Below are 27,188 nucleotides of genomic sequence, written 5' to 3' on the forward strand. Positions count from 1 at the left end.
TTACGATACACTCTATCACTTATAAGTACCCATTATACACAAACAAATTCTGTACGATACACAAAAATCAACTAGTTATGTAATTATAATACAAATAGGACATTCTAAATATAATTATAATGCTAAGTATAACTAGAAATCGGTGTAATTATTTATTATAATATCATTAATTTAGGTATAATTTTAATAGTATTTGAGATTATACTTATGCGCTATAATACTATATACTAAATAGACTAAGATACTACATATCATTCATGTATGCAATTCATTTGTAGATTTTGAGGATTGTATTTTATTTAGTTCTAAGGGCGTACGATTTGGGAATTTGGGAATTAAATGGGTAGAATGTAACTACGACGAAATGAGGTTGTAATTCTTTTCCCTTCCTCTTTCTTCGGATGAATTTTGGTTTTATTATGTGATTGAATAATAATGCTTTATGAATGTCATGTTTTAATTAAAATTATATTAAAATGATTTTTGAATACTTTAAAATAAATAAATGGATAAATAATGGAGGTTGACCCTTAAGTCGGGCGATCTCAAGTGTTTAACACCTCAGATTCGTGCCTAACTTTCTTATATAGACTTTGATATGTGAATCGGATTCTTTTGGCGGGAATCCAATTCGTCGTGCTAAGAGATGTATGTTTTCCCTAAAGAGAGTGGTGAATCCTTTAAATCTTACCAAAATAAGATATCATTTTCTAAAAAGTTCGAATTGTTTTAAAGACGATTTTATAAAACGTTGTCTTTTTTAAGATAACAAAATTTCAAAATAAATAAAATAATAATTTTAAAAATGAAAAAAAATGAAAACCCCGTATAATCCCGATTGTCTTAAAAAATGTTTTAAATAGTAATTAGAATTTATAAATTAATCCAATTTTGAGTCTAATAACTCCAAAAGAGTGGAAGTCAATACTATGCTTGGGTGATTTGGGTGCCCAACACATTCTCAAGTTTATACATTGCTTACCCAATTTTGGATTAAGGGGCTAGGTCCTTTTGTGTTGGAATTGAATTAATATTATGACATGATATCATAATCAGAATTGGCAGTTTCCATTATCTTGCATCTATTTATCTTCCTTTTAAGTCATTTTATCACCTCTTAATTGGAAGAAATTTTGGGTATGTGCTCCTGGTAAAATAAAGAACTTTATTTGGAGAGGGTGTGTGAATGTGCTTCCAATTTTACTGAACCTATTAGCTCAGCATGTTGATGTTTCTAGTGTGTCCGATGTGTGGATCGAGATTGAAAGCACTTACCATATCCTAATTTATTGCTCTTATGCCCGTCAAATTTGGCTGAACTCTGCTGTGAGATGGATTAGTAACGGCAATAGTTTTCCAGGGTGGGTATCCTTTGTGCTTTCTAACTTGGATAGGGACATGCAACAACTAGCCTTTTTCACTGTATGGGGAATATGGTACGTCATGAATCAATTCATTTGGAACCAGAAGTTGCTCTCTTTTGGTGCAGTCACGAGACAAGCAGTCGTGCTCTGCAAGAGTGCCGCACTGCAGTTTCTGTCAGTCCATTGTCTCATCTTGCGGAAACTCAGTAGCACAGAACCAAATGGGCTGCTCTTCCTAATGGCTCTGTTAAATGTAATGTCGACTCTAGCTTTAATGCAACGAGTAAGGCTGCAGGATGTGGTTGGGTCCTTAGAAGCTCAGATAGACACTACAAAAAAATGGTTAAATACAGACAGATCTGTTTCTGTAGGTATTTACCTACCAATTACCGATAAACTGCGATAGACTCGAGAAAATTGCAAATTATTAAAAGAAGAAAAATTTGATAGGCATTTAGTCTCTAATTAGCGACAAAAAACATTTTGTAGGTACTCAATAGGTAATGTTGGTGCCAAAATTTGGCAGATCAAAATCCCAATGGAAATCCAACTCATTACCGACAAATAATAGTTATAAATACCGACTGAAATGTATTCGGTATATAAGTGTAATAATTGAACGACAAAAGAAATAACCCTTATCTCAAAAACGGCAAAATAAAAAATTAGGACAAAAACATAAAAAAATCTAGGACTCGCAAAAGCCCTTCTCTCCCTCTCAAAATCTCGCTTTCACAAAAATTCTTCAATCGTTAATCTCTGCAACTCTCTCTTCCCGAAATTGGAGGTAACTCAATTTATTTGTAATTTATTTTCTAGGTTTCTAGATCAGTAACTGAAGTGTTTGATTGTGTTTAATCTGATTTCTAAGTCATTTCCAGAATCATTCTACTCTGTGAATGTTCGTGTTTCATTTGTTTTTTTTTGTTTTCTTTTTTCTTTTTTCCTTTCCTTTTACATGCGATTGCTCTTGGAGAAATATTATTTTAAACTTTAAAGGTATAGATGCTGTTATATTTAAAGGTTTTTTTCTTAGAGAAATTTTTTGGGTTTACTTCATTTTTTTTGCTATCGATTGTTAGAAAATGATGAACAAATGTACTGAATATGAGTTTATGCTGAGAAGTGAATTGAACGTTGAATTTTGATTCAGGCTAAAAAATATAAAAACTAAAACTAAAATATAAAAACTAAATTGGAATCAAACTAAAAATTGGCCAACAACAATAAAGCTACAAAATCATAACTTATGCCAATGTACTTTGCATGGTTCTATCATTGGTTCGGCAAAACTTATATTGCCAAATGCCCATCCTACAGATATTATTGAAAATCCATTGTGCTTTGATTAATGATTAAGAATGAGATGAAAGTATTGAAAGAAATCTGTAAAACATTAGACTCGGAGAAATCTGCAAAATCATAACTAAGCCGTTTTATTAGTCTCTAAAATACCTCCTGCAGCACTTATTGATCACTAAAATTTTATCTTTCTGTTCTGGGAATTATTTTTCCTGTGAAATGTACTTTTTGTACTCTCCTATGCATTGCACTTATTCTTCACCTACTATTTTGTGAAAGAAGGAAGCTGTTGAGATGCTCTCTGTTTTTTTTTTTTTTTTTGGTTTTATCCTTTGGTCCTCATCTCAATGGCCTGGCATGTTTGTGTTTCCTTATAAATTAAATTGATTATCTTCTGTCTGGTTTTGCGCTAGAATTCTAGAGTGACGGTAATTTGTGTTAACTTTTCAGATAAATCGAAAATTTTCCTCCCAATACAAATCATGGTTATGATTTATGAAACCTGAAATGCATTGGTGCAGATTTATCAAAGAGATGCTTGTTATTATATTTATTATGAAATCTTTTATTTGTTTGAATCCTCTGATATCCACAATGTGTTGACATCAACTGTGTGACAGTGTTACTTGTGTCAATTTCTTTCATTATGTTGTATAACTAGGAACTTGTGTTATGCATTATATGATGAGGTTTTGAGTTTGTTGTTGGCTGTGATGTATATTCATCAAATAGTAGAAAACAAAAACAAACAGCTTCTTGATTTTGTAATTATGATGTTTATTTATTTGTTCATATGTTTATTTATTTGTAAAGTAAAGTTCAAACACGTGAAGTTAAAAAAAAAAGGAAGAAGAAGAAAAGAAAAGTTAAAAAAAAGAAAGCAAAAGCTTACTGGGTCATTAGGATCATAACATTGTTGTGTTTATGAAGTTTGATTATTTTGCTTTACTTTCTTCCAATAACGATCATAATCATTCTTCTCTTCATTTGAAAGAGATAAATTACGCATATCTCTTCTAGAACGCTTTTCACTAGAGTGAGAATTCAATGCACCTTCAACTACTTCTAATTGATTAGGAGTTGTTGCAACTTGAATTGGGATGCCATTATTTGAAGGATTTGATTCATCACTAGCTTCTATAAAGTAGTCTTTTTTATGGAAGTGCTAGTTACCTTTTCTTTAGAAGGATTAACAACTACTTGTGGTTTTATCTTCAACATAATTGGTGCTTCTCTCTTACCCTTCTCAATAACAGATTCTTAGGGAGGATTTAAAGGAACACATCTACCTTTTTCAACATTTGAATTCTTTAAACGAGAAGACTTTGAAGATTTCAATAATTTTGGGATTGGTCTTAAATTTAGCTTATCATCTTTGAGGAAAAACTTTAGACCATTCCACTTTCCACCAATCCTTATACGCTTCAGTATATGAAAAACGACCATCAAGTTTCATTGAAGGAACAGTTACTTTAGCACCACTAGCCAGATGAATACAAGATTCTCAAAGCTGTATGACAGTCTCCAAAGATACTCTTGAAAAGGATATATCCATGTTATCAGGAAGATCTTGACAATAACCCAACTATCTATGAGGATTGTATGACTCAATGATGTATTGGTTCTTATAGTGTAAAGTTAAGAAGCTTGAACGGAGATTGATGAGGTGTTCCACTTGATGTGAAGACAACTTACCATTATCCTTCAAAAAGAAGTCTTTCTTCATGATATGAGATGGACCCAAATAAGCTTTCATTTCCATAAAAAGTTTCATGACTTCAGTTTCATTATAGTACTTGGCCATTCGTTGTCCACTATAGGAAGTCATCTTAGCATCTCTGTCAATACCATGCATAAATGCGTGTCAAAATGGTTACTTAGCCAAGCATAAACATAATGGAAAGGCAATGTTACTTCACACCTCTTCAAAGTTGTAGTAGTAGAAATTGCTCGAAGGTCTCTATAAATGCTTGCCAAAATAAGAATAGCCAAAGAAAAGATTTCACCAGATGTGATCATACTTGCAACCTTGAAGGTGCTTGGACGAATAAGATTCACTGGATCATGTGGAAGTACACACATGCATAACCAACAAGGAATCAAAGCAACCAAGTAAACTTCTTCCCGTAGATCATCTTCCATGTTCAGAATTTCAAAAGGCTTTTGCCAGTTTGCATCTCACGGCAATTTGTTGCCAATAACACCTGAAGGATTGAAATTCTTCTTGGGAGGAGCAGTTCTTTTGGTGCAATCTTTTTCAGGAGGCTCAGGATTTCTAATAGGACCGCGGAACCAAAAGTTCACCCAGTTGTGTACATTTAACTCAAAGCTGTTGTCAACCCATTTGACAATTTTGTACTATACATAAAATAAGTATTTGCAGCTTCACGGTAAGAATGGAGTTCCACCTTCGTCGACTCTAGTAAGATCTACAGCTGAAGAGATCATCTCATCATAAAATGAGCCATGGATTGGAAGTCCTCCTAGGAACTTCAAATCCGAAAGAGAAATCGACTCTTCTCCAACTAGGAGGAAAAGAGTATTTGTTGAAGCACTACAATGTTCACAGAAGCAATGAATGACGTTGGGGAAGTGATCATAAGTGAAGAATGATGCGAATAAATCATGATACAATTTGGCTTTCAAAAGTAGTTGCTTATTGCTTGCTAACACATCTTCAAGCCACTCCCAATAGTGTTCGATGAAGGAAAATTCACCAGCAAATTTGAAAGAAAAATGCTAAGAAACTTCATTATTGTGGATGCGACTTTTCAAAAGCGGAAGATTATTTGATGGAGTTTGAAGCGAGTGAAGTGAAGATTGCAACAAACAACATTGGACGTGCTTAACTACTTCATGTGAAATTTGGAATTCACATGAAATTTGGAATCCTTTTCATCGTTGCTCAAAATTTTCATACATGGAATTTTGCGAGAAGCCGAAAGATCAATTATGCAAATCATTTTGATGAAGTTTCAAATGCAGTCGACTAGCAAAAAAAAAAAAAAAAAAAAAAAAAATCAAAAGAGGACTTGTTAAAAAATTCAATTATGACAAGTCCATGGCGAAAATAATTCATATGAATTTAGAAAGAGATCAAATCAAGTTAAATTCATGTGATCAACCATATTCAAGCCAAATTAAATTCCCTAGTTGCTGGTTATCAATTAAATCATGCAAGCATATGGGGTTACTATTCATGGTCATCAATTAAGAATTTTCAAAAAAAAAAAAAAATTTCAATTAAGCTTAAACGAAGTCAGTACCATGCACAAGTAATTCATTGGTCAAGATTGATTGTAGGCCATGGTTTGATGCAATAGACAAAGAAAAGAACGACATCATCAAGCTATGTAAAGGAAAAGAAAAACGAAAAAAAAAAAACAACGAAAAAGAGGGCCTGACTATGCAATTAATATTGATCATATTAAGTCAATACATGTTGGCTTATCATCATGTTAATATTGTAAAGGCTAAAGCGTTGGATTATTAAGCATGTATGTTGAAGCATGTAAGCATCAACGCATATGAGTATATTATCTCCAAAGTTGAAATTTAATCAAGCAATGATAAGCCAGTTGTCATTGCCATTAATTTAAAAAAAAAAAAAAAAAAAGCATCAAGTTATTCAATGGCCAATAAGCCAATCATAGGCCCATGCAAAGTGGGTGGATACAGGTGAAGTCATCGTATTGGAGACCCAAAAAAAAAAAAAAAAAAAAAAACAAATTCTTTGTTGTTGACACATGCAAAGGTATTACAAGACAAAGCCAAAGAGCACTATAACTTGGCAAATTAAAAAGAAAAAAATTTGAAAAGAAACATACCTTAGACTGAACGCTGTGTCGGGAAGCGATTAAGCCTACAGTGGAGAATACGTGGACCAGATCTTGAGGTTGATGCAAAACCAAGTTGTTGCAAATTTGCAAATTGAATGCAGATATATCTTGGCGGATGATTAAAGAGCATATTTATTTTTATAATAGTTCCAAGTTTGATGTAAAAAAAGGGGTTTGAGACAAGGGTTCTTTTATAAAAGATTTATCAACTTCCAATTTGAGAGGATTAAATCTTCAATTTCAAATTCGACAAGAATTTAAATTCTTAAACTCCAAATCATCAAGGATTTTTATTTCTTGAAAGATAAGAAATTAAAAACATAGGAAATTCTAATTATTAAAAAAAATTAGAGTTTCATTATTTGGGCTAAAAAAAATTAATTGGCCCATTGAATTGAAGTTGCCAAATTAATTTGGAAGTTCAAGTTGAGAAAAGAAAAAAAAAAAAAAAAGAAATTCGTCGAAATAGAGATTGCTGCAAATTCAAAGCAATATGGTCATTTTCAAATCAAAAGAGCCATGCAAGTCACACAAAGTCCACGTCACACCAACATGGAGTGGAGAATTCCAACATCAACGTTACCATTCATGCAAAAAGAAAAAAAGAAAAAAAGCATGAATTAAATTAAATCTTCTTCAACTTTCGAGACCCGTTCAAATAAATTTTTAAACAAGTCTTGAGGGAGTATCTGTAGACATCAAAATTTTATTAAGTTAATTTAATTATTAACTTAATCATTTAATTAGTCAATTAAATTATTGATTAATTAAAATAAATAAATTATTTTAATAACCAATCAAAATATTTAAATGGTTATTAAAATAAAATTATTGGTAAATATTATTTACTGCATGAATAAATGATGTAGTAAAATTCAATAAATAATTGGCCAAGTGGACCAATTAAATTAAATATTTGTGAATAAGTCAGGCGTCTACATAAGCTAAGTGATGCAGCAGCAGCCAATGAGAATTTGCAGTGGACCAATCAAATTACATACGTGGCAATGGGACTCCCTCAAATCTCTATAAACAGGCGGCCTCTCTTCACATACGGGGATATACACAGATATAGAGAGAAAGACAGAAAAGAAGCCTCAAAGCTCTATCAAACTCAAGACTATAAAAAGTCTCTTCCAAGTCCAAAGAATCAAAGTTCCTTCAACTTTAATTCAAAATCAAGTTTCTTTGACCCTTGAATCGTCTAAAGTTCTTTCTACAACAATTCAACGTCAAGTCCCTTCGACCGTTGAATCATATTTAAAATCAAGTCGTTTCGACCCTTGAATTGTGTTCGCGACAACAAAGAGAAGAATCAGAAGATAATCTTCTTTTCTAATAGGAGATTCCACACTAGAGATTGTATCCACTTAGTATCATAAATTCAATTTGTATTTTTGTATTTTTGTTTCTTAATTTTCAGGAACAAATTTTATGCTTACAGTGATGCTCGGTGACAATTCTATGTTGATAACTTTTATCAAATGAAGAAGTTGGTTCAGGGCTTAGGCCTGCCGGTTGAGAAGATAGATTATTGCCGTAATAACTGTATGATATTTTGGGGCAATGACAGTGAATCAAGGGTGTGCAGGTTTTGCAACGTTCCTATATATAGAAAGTGATGTCAAAGAACTTGAAGACAATAGAAAGAGAAAGCATTTAAGAAAATGTATTACTTTCCGTTACTCTACAACTTCAAAGGCTATATGCATCTCATACTACAGTTGAACAGATGCGATAGCATGCGGAACATGAACGTGATGCTGATGTTATGCGTCATCCATCAGATTCTGAAGCGTGGAAACACTTCAATGATCAACATCTGTCGTTTGCTGCTGAGATTAGAAATGTTAGCTTAGAACTTTACACGAATGGTTTTCAATCGTTTGGATAGTCAGGTTTCAACTAACATTTCGAATTCTCAAAATTTTATGCGCCGAGCTGCTTAGCTATGGAGGATTAGTGAATTTCCTGCACTTCCAATGTTATCTGGGTGGAGCACTGCCGGCAGAACTGCTTGTCCATATTGCATGGAGAATATAGATGCTTTTACTCTAAAAAATGGTGGGAAGCAGTGTTGGTTTGATAATCACCAAAAATTTCTCCTAATTGACCATGCATGGAGGCTAAATCGATAGTATTTTCGAAAGAATAAGGTTGTTTACCACCCCTCTCCACCTGTAAAGTCAGGTATAGAACTTTTGTTGGAAATTGAAGAGTTAGACCTTATGACAGTGACTGATTTGGAACACGAAGAGGTAAATGGTACAATTGCTCGGAGTAGTCGATGGAAGAAACAAAGTAGATTTTGGGATTTGTTGTACTAGAGTACATTGCTCATTCGATATAACCTTGATGTCATCCATATAGAAAGAATGTATTTGAAAATATTTTTAACACCGTGATGAATATTGATGGGAAAAAAAGTATAATGCCAAAGCTAGAGCAGATATGAAAGAAAGCTTTCGTCGTCTTGAGCTAGAACAGATAGTAGAGGTGGGACAATTTTCAAAGGCTTGTTACACGCTAGACAAGATGCAAAAGCAAATATTGTTAAGTGAGTCCATGGGTTGCACTTTCCAGATGGATATGCATCTAAACATGGGGTCGATGTGTTGACAAGCAGAAATGTAGATTATTTGGGATGAAAAGCCATGACTGTCATGTTTTTATGCAAAGGCTAATACCAATAGCTTTTTGGGAGCTATTACCAACTAAGTGTGGGAAGCATTGACATAACTGTCTTTTTTTTAAGGATTTGACAAGCATTGTCCTGAGAATAGAGGTTATGGATCACCTTGCGCGAGAAAATACCAATAATCCTTTGCAAATTAGAGCTAATTTTTCCCCTAGGATTCTTCGATTCTATGGAGCATCTACCAATTCATTTACGTTTTGAAGCACAAAGGGCTAGGCCGGTTCAATACAGATGGATGTATCCATTTGAAAGGTATGTTTTGCATTTACACCATTTCAATCGCACCAATAAATTTATTTCCACGAATATGCTTATTATGTTTTGTTTCTTATTACAGATATCTTCACATATAAAAGAAGAACGTGCGTAATAAGGCAAAGGTTGAGGGGGTCGATATGCAATGCATACTTGGTGGAAGAAGCTTTCACTTTTTATTTCCACTACTTTGCACCCCATGTGTACACCAAACATCGATGAGTCTCACGAAATGATGATGGAGGCAATAGAATGGAAGACAATTTAAAAGGAAACCTTTCAATTTTTACCCATCCGAGATGCACAATGGGACAAGCAAAAAAAAGGCGTTTGAACGAGCAAGAGATCCATGCAGCTCAAACTTACGTTTTGTTGAACTGTAAAGAGGTGACCCCATTCATTGAGTAAGTATCTATAATTTTATAGTTTAAGACAATTAATGCATTATAAGTAGTACACTTGATGTGATTTCATGATATTGTGATCGTAGAAAATATATTGCTGAATTGCGAGAACGCATTCCCGATTTACCCGATGTTGTTGTTGATGCAAGACTAGAGGAAGAATTCGCAACTTGGTTCAAATGTTATGTAAGCATCAGTTTATACTTTAAATTACACTCAAAGAAAGTAATAGTTAAATGATTGAATGTTTCTTATTTGTACAAGCGCGTAACTCAGAAAGTATTATTGGTAATAAATTCATTATTGATTTAGTAAAAGGACCTTTGCCAATTCCAAAAACGTACTCGGGATACTTTGTCAATGGATACAAGTTTCATACTGAGCGTTATGGTTGAACTAGAAAAACATTAAATAGTGGAGTATGTGTAAAAGGATCAAACTATAGTGAACAGTCAAGCGATTTTTATGGAAGGTTGCTTAATGTTGTTGAGTTGGAATATTCAACCATGCCCATAAAACATACGGTAATATTTAATTACGAATGGTTCGATCAAACACCCAATGTCGGAATGAAGGTTCATCCAAAATATAACATAATAGAAGTTAATAGTAGAAGACGATACAAAAAGTATGAACCATTCATTCTTGCAATGCAAGCAGCTCAAGTCTACTAGGTTCCATATTCATCAATGAAGCGAGATCGCTTGGATTGGATGACGGTGTGCCAGATCAATAGTAGAAGAAGTCTTGACTAAACGATCTGCCTTAACATCGATGTCTGAGCCATTTTAGGTTGATGAGGTTGAATTATCGATCCAAATAGTTGAAGATTTAACGGACAGACTTGACGACGAAGATGGGACAGATGTTGAGATTGGTATGTCAGATGAAGAAGATGCTGAACCGGAGCCCCAAGTCTTAGGTACTTCAGATGAAGAAGAAGAAGAAGCAGAAGAAGAAGAAGAAGGATATGAAGAAGATGAAGAAGAATGAGATACACGACTAGTTAGTACATATTAATTCCAAAATTCAGAACCTTATGCATAGTTACCATATTGTATAAACTTGAACCTTGTGTAATAATTGTGTGAATTACTATGTTGTATCACAGATCCCCTTCTTCTAGTTCAAATGGATACAGGCAGGGGGGTCGAGGACTTTGCACGAGGGGGACCGGGTTAAGGTATTCGAGGACGAAGTGGTCGTGGCAGAGCACGTGACACTCATACAGTCACGCGACCTCCACTACCTTCTATCCCTCCTTCTATCTCTCTACTACTCAGGCACATAGTTCTAATGCTGCAGCACCATTTACATAAGCTATTGTAGCTCCATCATCATCAGCAGCCCCTCCACCCGGTAATATACAATTCACTATTATGAAATTTTGTACTTTTATATATTAGTATGTTAACATTGACATTTTGTACTGATGCTTATTTTTTACAGTTAAGGGAGATGCTAGACCTAAATTTTTCATTGCTGCGATTCTTTGTGTGAATTACTTGAATCAACATATATTGTCATTTTTTACAGTTGAAAAATTTTTATTGTAAAAATTTTAAATTTTATTTTTTATTCGAAAAATAAAATAGCGATTGATGAGCGACTGCATAGCGACCACTGACAATATTATAAAAAGTAATTGGGGATAAATATACCGACCAATTTGCCACAGATTAGCGACGGAATAGCTACCGCAAAGTTTAGCAACCGATTAGCGACTACTTTGTACATAAATGGATGAAGTGATTCAGCGACCGATCTGGCAGTGGCTAATTAGCGACGGACGCCATTTTCGATAGTTAAAAATTTAGCAACAAAAGTCATGCGATTGATTGTCGTAGTTACAGTTTGATCGCTATTTATGTTTGAGCAACAGAAAAAAAGTATTAACGACCAATTTGTCGATCGCTAAATGGCTTTTTTTTTTTTGTAGTGTAAAAATTGTTAGCTTGTATCCTTAGTTTTCATAATTTTCCTATGATTTAAAGTATGCAAAATTTGGAGGAAATGAGCTATGTGATTAAATTAATGCATGCTAGTAGTTGATTTGTGTTCTTAGGCAAGTTATAATGATGTTTAAATGATTGGATTGATGGGAGAAGCTTCTTTTCCCTATGAGCTACACTTGGCTGAACCATGTGTATAAGTAAGGCTTGAGCTTCGATTCTTGTCATGCATGATTTAGCTTCTAAATGATGTGAATATATTAGAATGTTAATGAAGTTATTTTGCATGAATACTAAGTTATGGAAAATTTCCTATAGCTTTAGTATATGAGTTTTTGGGAATTTTGCATGCTTAGTGTGTATTTGAGGAGCTAGACCTTAATTATGTGATATTGGGACTTAATTAAAGATGTTAGAGTGATATGCTTGATTTGCATGAAGGAAGTCTCTTATGAGACTTTTCCTACTTATGATATACATAAGAAAAGTCACATCTTTGGATATTGTTATGCTTTTAATCATGCAATGCCTTTGTTTTGTGATGGTTGACATGTATTGTAGTTTGGAATGTATATTCTTAATATAACATGAGAAATGGTAAAAACTCTTTTGACTTAAGTCATAGCAAATTTTGGGAAAGATGATAAGTATTTGCATGCTTTAGGTGAATTCATGTTTTTTCAATTATAAAAGTGTTTTTGAATGAATTGATGAGAAAAAGAAAGTCTTGATGTTAAGGATGACGCTTATGACTTCATTTTACATATAACTTGAAATATCTGAATCTTTGAGAATATGTCATAAAGCTTGCATATTCCGCATATGTGTATCCTTATATACATTTAAGGAATGTTTTAATTGAGTTAGTTGTTGAGTAAGTGTCTTGAATATGAAAAATGACTTTTATGATAGGAAATTTCGATGTTAACTTTTTTATGATAAAGTAAGGTTTAATTTGGAGAAAATGCTTTTAGTGAATTCTTAGAAATGAGTATTTTTCTTATGAGTAAAAATTTAAAATTTTGAAAATTTTTTAAAGAATTATACATGAATTGAGTTCGATTATGGCTATTAGTGTCAATTTAAGGTTTTGGTTGTTTCAGATGTGAAAAGAAAGTTTGGTTTTTATAAAAAATTTATTTTGGGCCATTTAAGCCATGAATCTTTTCCTATGATGTTGTTTAAAGTGCTTGGAGATGAGTACTAAGACTTCACACTTGAAAGAGTTGAAATTGATTTAAAATATAATTTCTAAACTTCTTGATTTTTAAGAAAAAACATAAATTCTCCAAGTAATGTGTTTTTCATGAAAAGGAGTTTTCAACACAAACCTTAAAAGGTAACTTTGATATATATATATATATATATATATATATATATATATATATATATATATATATATACATACACACAAGTGATTATAGGACTTAGTGATGGAATATGTAATATGCCTATATATAAAAATATGATTTTTATATCTAGGTAAGAAGTTATATGATTTTTCAAGGCTTTTTTATATTTGAAAGTTTCCATGAGTCCTTGAGCATGATTCTTGTATGCTATAAGTGTTATTAAAAATTTAATTACCATTTATAAGCTCATGAGGGTTTATGATATGCTGTGTATGAGATTCTCCAAATATTCACTACAAAAAAAACGCCATTTTGCAACCGACCAATCGGTCGCAAAATGGCTCATATCGGTCGCTAATTTCACTTAGCGACCGATCTACGACAGACAGATATCGGTCCCAAAATACCTGTCGCAAAACAATTTGCGACCGATTATTTCATCGGTCGCAACTTTGAATAAGCGGTCGCAATTTTTGGTCGTGGTTTAATTGGAAATGCAGTCGCAAATTTGGTCGCAGAAAAATCTGTCGTAATTTTTTTAAATCGGTCGCAAAATGTAAATTTAAAATTTTAATTTTTGGTATCAAATCGGTCAAAAATCGGTCGCAAAATTTAAAAAAAATAAAAAAATTAAATATTATTATGAAACCAAAATTTTTTCGCACCTGTGAAAATTGACATATATACATATATATCACACACGCAATTCAAGAACAATATAAAAATGTAATTTTTATTGTACTGAACAAATTAAAATATCAAAATACAAATGAAAAACTAAAAAGGTCCAAAATCAAATCTATGCTGCTGCTCATCTGCAGGATCCGATGTCGGATCTCCCGATGTCGGATCGCCGGGAGGAGTACCTGCTGGATGTGATGTAGCGCCAGGAGGGGTGACCAAGGTATCGTCTGCAGCATCGGGATCAGAAGCCGGTAGTGGCTGCTGCTGAGACGTCGAAACATGTCGGTCTGTAGCAGGCGCAGGATCAGAGGAAGAAGTACCAGCACGGGGCTCACCGGACAGCCGCATCACATGCGCTCTAAGCTCTGCAATCTGTCTCTGCTGATCAGCAAGCTGAGCCCGTATATCATCAGTATAGTGCTCGTCAGTGTGCTCGGGCTGTGGTGCTGCGCTGGCTGTAGAAGCGTGAGCTGCTGAGCCGCAGTAAAACTGTGATGCTTGAGACCCGATGCCATATACCTTCCTCTTCTTCTCGCCCCCTACAGCCTCGAGATAAAGCACTACCTCGTCAATTCTTGACTCAGCTTCGGATTCATCGGTCTGAGAAGTAACAATACGCTCCCGAGCTGTAGTATAGTTCTCCTGAAAACAAAAAATTAATTAATCAATGCAATTGCAAGCTTTATTATATTGAACTTTTACATCCTCGCAACGAGTAGAGGGTAAATGTAAATATTATTCATTGTTACTTACATTGACGCTCACCGCACGTCTGTCGACAAACGTATTCAGATCGTGGTCCTTAGTGTGAGTGTTTGTAAACACCTCAATCGGTGTGGGCTCACGACCTAATTTTCCAGCCTGTAATGAATTTTTATGCATGATATATTAATATATATAGTGTCCTTTCATTAAACATCAGTTTCATGTAAAGGGACTAGTTCACTTACTAATAATTGAGCTGTCTCTATTGCAGATATAGATCCGCCTGTGTGTCGAGAAGGTCCTGCTCCATCACCGCCAGTCTTACTGCACCTGTTTTGTGTAAATATCTCCCGCTTTCTCTTGAATGCAGGATCCTCCCAAGCCTTTTGCCAGCTCTCCCATATCTCCTGAGACACGCACTGCTGCTTCTTACCGCTTCTTCTCATCCTATAGGTGAAGTCAGCATATCGATCAGTGCATATCTTCTCCCAAGCTACTTTCAGCATAGCCGTAATGGCCTCGTCCCATATGAAATGTTTCTACAAAAAATGAAATATAGCGTTTCAACAGTAAGGATGTATCTTGAATTGTAAACATTGAATGATGATATAACTTAAACCAAAGAGTACCTGAAACTCCTCCCAATAAAAGTCTCTCGCCTCTTGTGGTACGGCATCCCATGTGTATCCTTCTTTATGCAGCTGTAGCTTGATTATCCTCAAAATTTGCCTCGCTGCTCAAGAAGATGGATATATGCTGAAAAAAAAATAGAAGTGAAATATAATTACACGAAAGCATCACAATCTGAACAAAATATGCCTGTGGAAAAATTGAATAAGTACTTATTGTCCCGCTACCAAACTGAGGGTGATACGTGGATCTGATGAAGCTGCAAAAGAAGTGACAAATGTTATAAATTTTTAGATAATTAATATATAATTAAAATGACAGTTATGACATTTATGATTACCTTGCACAGTAGGTGACTATGCAGCTAGTGGAGTCTGTACTGGTCCAGAAATGGGGGTAGAAGAGGAAGGAGCAGAAGGCTGTGATGGCGACAGTACTGGACGCTAAGCAGAGGACGAAGCCCCAGACGTACCTGAAGAAGGATGTGATGGCGGCAGTACTGGTCGCTGAGCGGAGGACGAAGCCCCAGACGTACCTGAAGAAGGATGAGGGATCGACCCTCCTCGTCCACGGGCACTGCGTCCAGGGCCACAACCTCCACGCGAACCACTGCCGGACGCGTCAGAATCAAACGCTCTGCCTCTAGCCATCTGTACTGCAGATATCAGAACCTAGATAAAATGAATTTATACAATTATATGAATTGTAGAACATGTGGTAAATATGAGTAAAGAAAGTTAATACCATTGAAATTCTTCATTAATAATATTAATTAGATATACATTTATCAATTTGTAACAGTAAAACTGCTCTAAGTTTTAAGTGTCTTCAATATCATCTGCTTCCTCCTCCTCTTCATCAGCTTCCTCTTCTTCATATTTGTCTTCTGAGGTACCCATGATGATTTGATCTTCTTCCTCTTCATCATCTGATGCTCCAATTTCAACATAAGATCGGCTTTCATCATCCAATCTATCTGTTAAATCTTCAACAACTTGCATCGGTTGTGTTTCAACCCTAACTTCTTGAAATGGCTCCGATACTGCGAGTGAAGCAAATTGTTTGGTTTCAAGTGCATGAACAACTGATCTAGCCTTGATTTTACACACTGCCATCCAATCGCATCGATCTCGTTTAAACGATGGATATGGGACATAGTACACCTGTGCAGCTTGCATTGCCAACACAAAAGGTTCATACTTTGTATATCTTCTTCTTTGATTAATATCTACCAGATTATACTTAGGATGAACCTTCGTGCCAATGTTTGGCGTAGGATCAAACCATTCACATTTGAATAAGATTGTGCACTTCATTGGTAGGCCTGGATATTCTAACTCCAAAACCTCAACCAATTTCCCATAAAAATCGTTTGACACGTCACTGTAGTTTGATCCCTTTATGCACACACCGCTGTTCATTGTCTTTCTGCTTCTCCCATAACCCTCAGTGTGAAACTTGTAACCATTTATAAAGTAGCCAGAGTAGGCATTAGCAACCGATAATGACCCCTTTGCCAGATCCGTAATAAATCTGTTACGAATATCGATTCCCGAGTTTCGAGCCTATGGCAAATAGTAATGACATGAGTGAGATTTAATAAATGTACATTCCATGTTGTGACATTGAAAGTAACTTACATAATATTTGAACCATTCTGCAAATTCGGTGTCCAGCTTTGCATCAACTGCAGTATCAGTCAAATTGGGATTTTGAAGCCGTAAAAGATTGAAATATTTCCTATTTATCAACGACCCAAATTAGCATAAGTATGATTTAACAACGGCTCACATCAAGTTTAGAATGTTTACATTATGTATACTTACTGTACATATGGTGTGATCTCTTCGCAATTCAATAAAATATAGGTTTGAGCCGCTTGTATCTCTGTATCGGTCAATCGTCTTTTTTTTTTTTATTTACCAATCGTACGCCCAGGATAGGTGAAAATTTTTAGATTTCCTTCAAACTCAGATTGTACGCGATCTCCTCCGTCATCGTTACGTGGCACTCTCCGATGCTTGGTGAAAATATGTTGGTCAAAGTAGTGTGAACAGAATGTGGAAGCTTCTTCCACCAAATATGCATTGCAAATGGATCCCTCGACCTTTGCCTTATTGCGCACATTCTTTTTAATTTTCTGCAGGTGTCTGTCATTGTACAATGCCAATATGTAAGTATAAGTTCAAATAAATGATCTAATCATTAGAATGAGATGTTAGTGAATCACCTCTCAAATGGATACATCCATCGATATTGTACCGGTCCTGCTAAACGACATTCATAGGGCAAATGAACCGGCAGATGTTCCATAGAATCAAAGAAGCCGGGTGGAAAAATTCGCTCCAACTTGCACATCACTACTGGGATTTCTCGCGCTAATTGGTCCATATCATCGCATCGGATAACAGTCATCGTCAATTCCTTGAAAAAGAGACTCAATTCTGTCATTGCTTCTCAAATTTTTCCTGGTAATAATTCCCGGAATGCCACAGGGATCAATCTTTGCATGAAAACATGGTAGTCATGGCTTTTCATACCAAACAATCTGTACTTCCTCATGTCCACACATCTACCCATATTTGAATAGTAGCCATCTGGAAACCTTAATGATCGTAACCATTCGCACAATAATTGCCTTTGGGATTTATCTAAACAATAACATGCCTTTGGAAACTTACCAGTAAATACAGATTGCTCGAGTTCTGGTCGACGACAAATTTCCTTCATGTCTGCTCTCACTTTTGCATTATCTTTGGTTTTCCCTTCAATGTTCATAACAGTGTTGAACAGATTTTCAAACACATTTTTTTCTATGTGCATGACATCAAGGTTATGACGGATAAGAAGTGAACTCCAGTATGGCAAATCCCAGAAGATGCTTCGCTTTTTCCACCCGCTATTCCTGCCAATTCTTGTATTTACCTCATCTGCACCTAACTCTGTAACTTTCATAAGCCCCAGATCTTCAATTTCTTGTAATATTTCAGCTCCAGACTTCACAGGTGGAGGGGGTTCAACAATAGTCGTGTTCTTTCTAAAGCATTGTCGATTTCTCCTCCAAGGGTGAGATTCTGGTAAGAATTTGCGATGACAATCAAAACAACATTGTTTACCTCCATTCTTTAGTGCAAATGCATTAGTGTTTTCCATGCAATAAGGACAAGCCAATTTGCCAGCCGTACTCCACCCAGATAACATTCCAAATGCTGGAAAATCATTGATGGTCCAAAGCAAAGCAGCTCGCATTATGAAATTCTAATTGGTCGAAATATCGAATGTTTCAACTCCATATTCCCATAAATAATTAAGTTCGGCAATCAAAGGCTGCAGAAACACATCAATTTTATGTTTTGGATTAGTAGGGCCAGGAACAATAACACACAAAAACATATATTCATCTTTCATACACATTGACGGTGGTAGATTATATGGTGTCACAATGACAGGCCATGATGAGTATTGTTGTCCTGATTGGCCAAACGACTGAAACCCATCAGTACAAAACCCCAATCTCACATTTCTCATATCAGCAGCAAACACAGGATGAATGTTATCAAAATGTTTCCACGCTTCAGAGTCTGACGGATGAGTCATTATACCATCATCATATTCATGCAAAGCATGCCATGTCATGTGTACAGCTGTCGCCTTAGATGCATATAACATTTGAAGGCGAGGAACCAGAGGGAAAAAAATACATCTTCTTGAAAGCCTTCTCTCTTTGTACTCTACCAGTCCCTTGACCCCGCCGTTGATATCTTGAAAGATTACAAAACTTGCATTCTCTGAATTTTGAGTCAACACTCCAGAATATCATACAATTATTACGACAGCAATCAATCTTTTCTACCGGTAGTCCCAATCCCCGAACTAATTTTTTTGTCCGATAAAAATTATCAACCATTGAATGGCCTTAGGCAACATTTCCTTTGCTAACTGCACAAAATCATCGTAACACCTTTCTGAAAAATGGTGCTCCGCTTTCATGTGTAGTAATCGTGCAACAACAGACAGAACTGAATGATTCTTGCATCCAGGCCACAGTTCACTGTTAGCTGCACTTAGCATGTCAAACAATTGTTGTGCTGCTACGGTTGACTATTCCTCCATATTATCCCAATCACATTGTACTCTACTCGCATCGATTACCATATCATTACATTGATTACCATACAGAAATTGATAAGGCTGAACTTCTAAACTTACCGGAATGGAGTGGCCTGACCCACTGGCAACTCGAGCTTCACCATGATGTATCCATTCGTAATAATTTTCCACGAACCCATTTTTGCACAAATGAAGTTTCACTGTATCGATGTCTAAGAAGGCTCGATTTCGACACTTCTTGTGATTACATGGACACCTCAACTTATTACCATCCATAAAACTGGGATTACCAACTGCAAACTGTATAAACGCCTCCAATCCTTGCAGGAACTGTTGTCTTAATATCCCATTGACCTCGAACCTCCAGTACATCCAATCTCGATTATTTCGCATTTTTTTTACCTAATTAACAATGTGTTTATGAAGGGTAAATTATATGTAATTGCATTAGTCTAAACCATCCTTAAAACATGCCACTAATGTAATGTTCAATTTACGCTTATAACTAACTAAGGTTATTTCTATAATAAGCGTATCTATATATTAATGTAAAATCACTAAGTTCATTTATTCACTAAGTTCATTTGTTACCTTTACCCTAATAAAGGTAAGTGTACGATTCCACATATTGAATTTTTTTGAAAAAAATTTGGCAACACTTCGGCACAACTCAATAAAATCTCAAATATAAAAACACTTCAATAAACACTCCTATATCATATCAACATTCTCCAAAAGCAAAATGGCCACTACTAGGCCTCCAACCAAACCAAACGAATCATTCATTAAAAAAAAAAAAAAGAATAATAACAACAATAATAAAAAAAAATGCATTATTTCATAATTATAAAAAAAGAGTAATTTCAATTACATGTATCATAACATAATTATTATTAAAAAAAATTCAAACTATCATGTTTATGTCTTATTTGAAAATTAAAATTACATATAAATTAATATTATCATTTTTTTTATTTATTACTATGTAGTTATAATATTTAGTTATCATATATATATATATATATATATATATATATATATGTTAATTTATTAACACTAATAATGATATTAATGGTTTTATTAGTTTTTTATAAAATAATTTTGCGAAGTTTCTACAAGTATATTTAAAATTATCTAAATATTATTTTATAAAAATAAAGGCAGATAATTGTCCACAATTATTTTGTTATTCCATTCATAATATTATCATATTGCCCACCATATTTTATAATAATTGATATTACATAGTGAAAAGAAAATATAATGAACTGAAAAGAAATTGAAATTGAAATTGCTTAAAAGTTTTGTTGTAGTTGAATTAATGGAGTTGGATTTTATGTTAGTCAAATTTTTGTGACTGCTGGTAAACCCATTTCTGTGTATTTTTAATTTCATGTATTTATTACTATTATTTTTTAATTTTTATCTTTGTTGTTGACCAATAATTTTGTTATGAAATCTGCAGGACTTTCTTCTGGGACACTTGGAACCATTGCTTATGCTTGTATTCAGGTATTTGACATTGGCTTGTTTCCAAAAGAAAAGTAAAAGCTATCAATTAAACTTGTTGTTGACCAATAATTTGACATTTGCCTTCTATGTGTGGTTTATGGTTATCATACGTTGGGCTTATTAGGTTCAATAGCTTGTGATTATGAAATCAATAGATTTTAATGCTTTTTTTTTTTTTTTGGCATTTTCATCCCTTTATTTTTTCTTTTCATTATGTCTATTATTTATAACGTTCTTTGACTAATGTTTATAGTTTGAAAGAATAGATTAATGAAAAATTATTCCCTGTAAGACAGTAAAGAGTTATTTAAACAACTATTTTTAGCAAACAAAGACTTATAATATTCTTGAACAATAGTTATTTATACAAGAATAGAAATGCATTATAGGAACAATAATCCAAATTGAATTTTGGCAATATCCAAATTAAAAATTCATTTTGTTCCAAAAAGGTCAAAAATAAAAGAATGATCCTAATAAAAAAAAATTATGCTTAAAGTTAAAAGTCTTCATGCTTGGATATAGACAATTTAAATAAAACAAACCTATATTGTCAATTTATAAAAATTTAACCGAAATAAACCATGAAAGTACTAAAATCAACTAATGGTGTAAATGTAATTTCGTGATGGAGAAATTTAAAAAGTGCTCATTCTTATAAAAATAAAAAATAAAAAATAGCTTCACATTATATATCTTTATATAAATAAAAGAAGACACTTCTCAACTTATTAATAATATATCAAAATAAGTAAAATTTGTTGAGCATGACATATTAAGCTATTTAACATAACACTTAACGTATCATTAAAAATAATTATTTAGCTAATCTAAACACACATAATAAAATAATGCATATTATATATGTTTGCTTTTGCATATATGTGAAGGTTTCTGCAGCTGGGACATTTTTAGGCTCCTCTATGGTTGGAACTTCTTTCCTTCTCAAGGTAAGTCCCCATAACTGTTAATTACTCTATATTAACACTTATTTGAAGATATTAATTTATGTTAATGATTCTTATTTAACCAGTCACTCAGTTTGTTGCTTGGATGGGTACCTATTCTAGCTGTTGCAGGAGTACTGGTAAATTACCTACAATTTGACTCCAATTTCATAAAATCACTCAGCAATCTTCAGGAATTTTAATTCCTGAAATATATATATATATATATATATATATATATATATATATATATATATATATATATATATTCCGCTATGAAATCAGGTATTCATATCTTTATCAATTTCAGCCTATTTTAATATCTTTATCAATTTTACTTTAATTTTAACTTTTCATAGGAATAGCACTTTCAATTGCAAATTAAGGATGAAAATTATAAGTAATAAAATTTTCAACGGACCCGCTCCGACCAAGGAAAATATAACCAGCAAACAAATATACAAATAGTTATGCCCAAATACACATAAATCGCAAATAAAAAAAATAAAAAAAAATAAAAAAAAAATTTCGAAACACAAATCGCAAAATACCTCAACTTATGTCCAAGAAGACGGGTGGAGTGACCGGAGGGGCTGCAGCGGCGTCAGGAGGGGCTGCAGCGGCGTCAGGCGGGCTGCAGCGGCGTCAGGAGGGGCTGGAGCGGCCTGCGAACAGAGGAGAGGAGAGGAGGAGGAGAAGAAAGAAAGAAGAAGGAGGGCGTCTGGCATTTAAAGCCTTAAAAATTGCGACCGACAAATCGGTCGCAATTTTTAACCCTGCGACGTCGTTTTACTTCGCAGTAAATTTGCGACCGATTTGCGACTAAATTAGTCGGTCGCAATAATTCGTTCTCAAATCTGTCGCACATCGGTCGCAAACTTTAGTCCTAATTTTGAACCGTGCAATTTTGCGACGGAATAACCCTTAGTCGCAAATCCGTCGCATAGTAGTCACAAACTGAGAAACAAGATCGCGGAAATTTTTAGCGCTAAAATTTGCGACTGTTTGTTCTTGTGTAGTAAATCTGTCGCAAATATCGGTCACAAATTAGCGTTTTTTTTGTAGTGATTTTGGTTATGCTTAAGTTTCATAGCCTATGAGTAACCTTCATAGAATTTGCAGCTTCTCCATGTCTTTAGATGTATATACTTAAGATTTATGACTTGATATGTATGATTATGAGGATTTTATCCTAATTACTTGGATTTAATGCATATAAAAGTTTCATTGTGGTAAAATTGTTTCAAGGACTTATGAATCAACATAAATCATGTATAAGCTATGTATTATCTGAACAAGTAAAATTTTATGAGTACTTTTATGATTTAAAGAACAAGTAAAGTTTTGGGCTCTAATATACTTGCTGTGAAATTGTTGTGTGATTTAGATTTATTATGTTATATGAGCATGCTCGCAATTGGTGCCATTCTATTATTGGATATAGCTATAATCATATGCTTGCCACGTGGGTGCCCTCTGTATAAGCGGAGCGCTCTATCTGCTTTTGTTAGGATTTTAAAGCCCTTCTGACTCTGTTTCTAAAATCTGGTCTACTTCATTTCTACTAAGTGTATGTGAGACCCATAAGTATATATTTAAAAGAATTTGACTTAATAAGGTAGTATTCCATGATATGGGTACTTATAGGTTTATGATTTATAACTATGATACACTTGCTTGAAATTCTTGATTCATATGTCTTATACATAGAATGATATTATGTATCTCTAGCTTATGCATATGTAATTACGTTATTAAGTGAAGTTATTTGATTTGATTATGAGTGCTATTGTTTATATGCTTAAAATGATTACATGTATCATAAATGCCTATGCATGTTTACTATTCACATGATTATATGATTATGAGTTTAAATGTTTAAATTATAATTTAAATGTATGTTGTTATCATAACGCTTGGATGTATGTGATTTATGAGCATCATTGAGTTTTATACTCAGAGCGTCGATTTCTATCGCACATAGGTTATTGACTGAGGGTGCTAGTAGAAGACCAAGGATTAGTATTAAAGTGGAAGAATATTCATTTTGGTAGTTTAGATTATGTCGTTTATGTATTTTATATTAGAAGCTTGTATGAGGTTTATTAATTATGGAGCTAGGTCTCTCTAAGTTGTAGAATTGGAATTTAAGATAATTATGCATCAATGGCTTATGGAATTTATATATAAGAGTATTTATGATAATATATGATCATGAGATAATGATGATAATAATGATGATTTAAGGATTATGTATGTATTATAGTTTGTGTTTGAGATTGATTACATTAGAGTGGATGGATTGTTTAGGTTGGTTTTGAAAGTGTTTTCTTATTTCACAGGTTTTAGTTAAGTCTAATTTTGAGGGGAAACTCTTGCAGTTTTTCTGTAGTATTCCCAAATCATTTTCTAAGTAAAACCATAGACTTACTAGACTTGTGAGACTCGAAATAATCTTTTTTTAAAAAAATTAACTCATGTCTTTAGCTAATAAGATTTAAATCTGTGTCTTAGAAAGGTGTCTCTAGCATCGAATGTGGCGTCCGCCGTCTAATCCTCCGAGATCGAGCGGCAGGTGTTACACTAAAGTTCACTTTTTATACTCCTTCTGTTCTCTTTATATAAAGATAACTGAATTTGTACAGTGATTAAGAGAACAGTTAAACTGAATAGTTTTCTAAAATTATGTCTATTTTACCCCTAAACAACATTAAATGGGCACTCTATTTGATAGATAGACAACTCATGTGTGTAGACTTCTAAAGCAATATTAATTATAGGATTGTAGCCAAAAATGGAGGGATGAGCCGAAATTGGTGGCGATTGTGAGCTAATGTCATTAATTTATACATTTTCAAACTTTCCTAAATTAAAATCCCACGTTTGAAATTTTAAACTTCCCTCGTTTTCTAAAGTCCTGGGCAAGTTCGATCCTATGCTCGCAAATGTGATGAAAATGTTTAGCCAAAATTTTTTATACTCTCACTGTCTCCTCAACTTCTACAATATGCACTTATATAAATATGGAAAAGAATGCACATGTAATTGCATTTATAATCTTTTCAAACTAAAGCCAATAGAAAGAGGGGAACAATATTTTTTGCATCGTGAATAATCCATTTTCATTGACCCCAATAATGTTCTAATAAATTCACCCACACATTCTCACGATATGCACACAACTTTCCATTTGACATTTGAACTCCTTACCTGATGTAGAAGAAGGCATTGTGGTGGTTCCTGAAATAAGTCATACCGAAAATATTGTTACAAGTAATGAGAAAAGAAGAAACACAAAGAAAAATATACCAGATTATGTAAAGAATTCTGTAAGCACCATGTTGTTTTTTGAGTTGCAATAAGATAACCTAAATACCCATAGTTATGAAAAAGTTGCAGCCATGTTTAGCATCTCTTTGAAGTCAATTTACAGAATTTGGCGAAATGTCAAGATCCATCCAGAGAATAATATTTCTCGCATGAAAGGTCCATGGAACAAAGGGAAGAAAATGAGTGCAAATCCCAATACACAAGATAATAGAAATCCCATTAAGACGTTGCATGATAATTCATTCTCTGGCACATGAACTGGGCACATCTGTTTGATATGTCCACAAAATGATAAAAGGTGGGCATATCAGACCTCATTCTAATGCCATAAGGCCACTGCTCAAAAATGAGAAAAAAACAACAAGAATTCAATTCTGCCTCTCAATGATTGATCAAGGTACATTAAATAGTCAACCTTATTACAAAACCATGCATGACATAATTCACATTGATGAAAAGTGGTTCTATATATGAGAAGAAACATAGAATTTTATGTAGCAAAAAATGAAGAAGAGGCTTACACCCAAAATAATGTTTCTAGTTGTAGTTGCATGCCCTAGATTTGATGAAAACTCTAATGTGCTGTTTGATGTTAAGGTTAGTATTTGGCTATTTATTTATAGTGAACCAGCCAAAAAGAATAGCAAGAATCGTTCAGCTAGTACAATGGAAATAAAACCCATACTATCAATAACAAAATATATCATTCGTGAGGTTCTCATTCATAAGTTTTTATCCTCTATCAAAGAAAAATGGCCACAAATTGATGGTCCAAGCACCATTTTCATACAACAAGACAATGCTAAGCCACATATAGAAGTAGGTGATATCCAATTTGCACAAGCTACAACTGAACTAGGATTGGACATTCATTTACTATGCCAACCTCCAAACAGTCCATATTTAAATGTTTTATACCTTCGTTTTTTTAGTGCAATTGATTCAATTAAGCATAGAAAGGCTCTAAGTACTATTGATCAACTTGTTAATGTAGTCTTAAAAGCCTATGATGTTTTCCCTACTTATTCAATGAATAAGATTTTTTTGACTCTACAGAGTTGCATGGTTGATATCATGAAAGGTAATGGTGGGAAACATTATAAAATAAAGCATATGACAAAGGATAGCTTGTTATCGACCAACAAATTTTTAAGGAGGCAGCAGTTAGTTTGAATCATCCAATTGCAAGCTTTTTTTTTAAAATTGAACTCAGTTATTATATGGCAAATGCGGAGTATTTTGTTAATTTCTGTATGTATATTTCTATGAATGAGCACAATGTTGCTTTTTAAGCTCAATTTTAATGTAATTTCTTATTTCCATGAGCTTTTTCAATTATAAGACTTTGACTTAAAACGTGTACAATTTATTTATTTTGCTTTTAAATTTATGTTTATATCATTACACATTTGAAACCAATGAGCCTAATCCCAATGTCATATGCATTAAACTTGAATTTATAATATAGTCAGTCAATGTGAGCACAATTTTCATATGTAATGCTCACATGCTCAATTTTTTAATAATCGCATAGTTTTAATTTGAGCACAATTTTCATATTTAGTGCACGTATGCTAACTTTTTTTAATAATCATATAGTTTTAATACAAGCACAATTTTTATATTTAGCACTCATATACTCAGCAAGGTATAATGTTCTTTTTTAATATATATATATATATATATATATATATATATATATATATATATATATATATATATATATATATATATATATATATGCTAATTAGCTAAAATGTGAAATTTATGTACCCTTACTCGCAGAAAGCCATAATAAAAGCGAGAACATATTAAAAATATCGTGCAATAGCAAATACATTCTAAAATACAATTTAAACTTAAAATATGATCACTCTAAACGCATACATATATTTCCACTCTAGACTAATTAAAAATAAGTTCTTTAAAAGATTAATAGATTAAGACAAAACAAACAACCATTCCTGCCCATTATCTTCACCAGCAGATGTGTTCTTCTTCTCTTCATTGATGTCACCAAGTGTCTCTTCCAATATTTCGCTTGCTTTAAGCATCTCATCCAAAAAATCTTCAAACCTGTCTACTGTAAATGGATTTTATGTGT

General features: G+C 33.6%; 1 long non-coding RNA gene and 1 pseudogene across 1 annotated transcript; both read left to right on the top strand.

Annotated features, from left to right (window-relative positions):
* Positions 1–1,705: 1,705 nt before the first annotated feature.
* On the top strand, positions 1,706–3,511 carry LOC110009755 (uncharacterized). Its single transcript, XR_002284629.3, has 2 exons — positions 1,706–2,151; positions 3,117–3,511. It is a non-coding gene; the product is annotated as an uncharacterized LOC110009755 (long non-coding RNA).
* Positions 3,512–8,276: 4,765 nt separating this feature from the next.
* Positions 8,277–11,044, top strand: LOC149494263 (uncharacterized; annotated as a pseudogene).
* Positions 11,045–27,188: the final 16,144 nt, after the last annotated feature.

The sequence above is a fragment of the Jatropha curcas genome, chromosome 8, assembly GCF_041381405.1.
Source record: "Jatropha curcas cultivar XTBG-Jc1 chromosome 8, XTBG_Jcur_1.0, whole genome shotgun sequence".
Lineage (NCBI taxonomy): Eukaryota > Viridiplantae > Streptophyta > Magnoliopsida > Malpighiales > Euphorbiaceae > Jatropha > Jatropha curcas.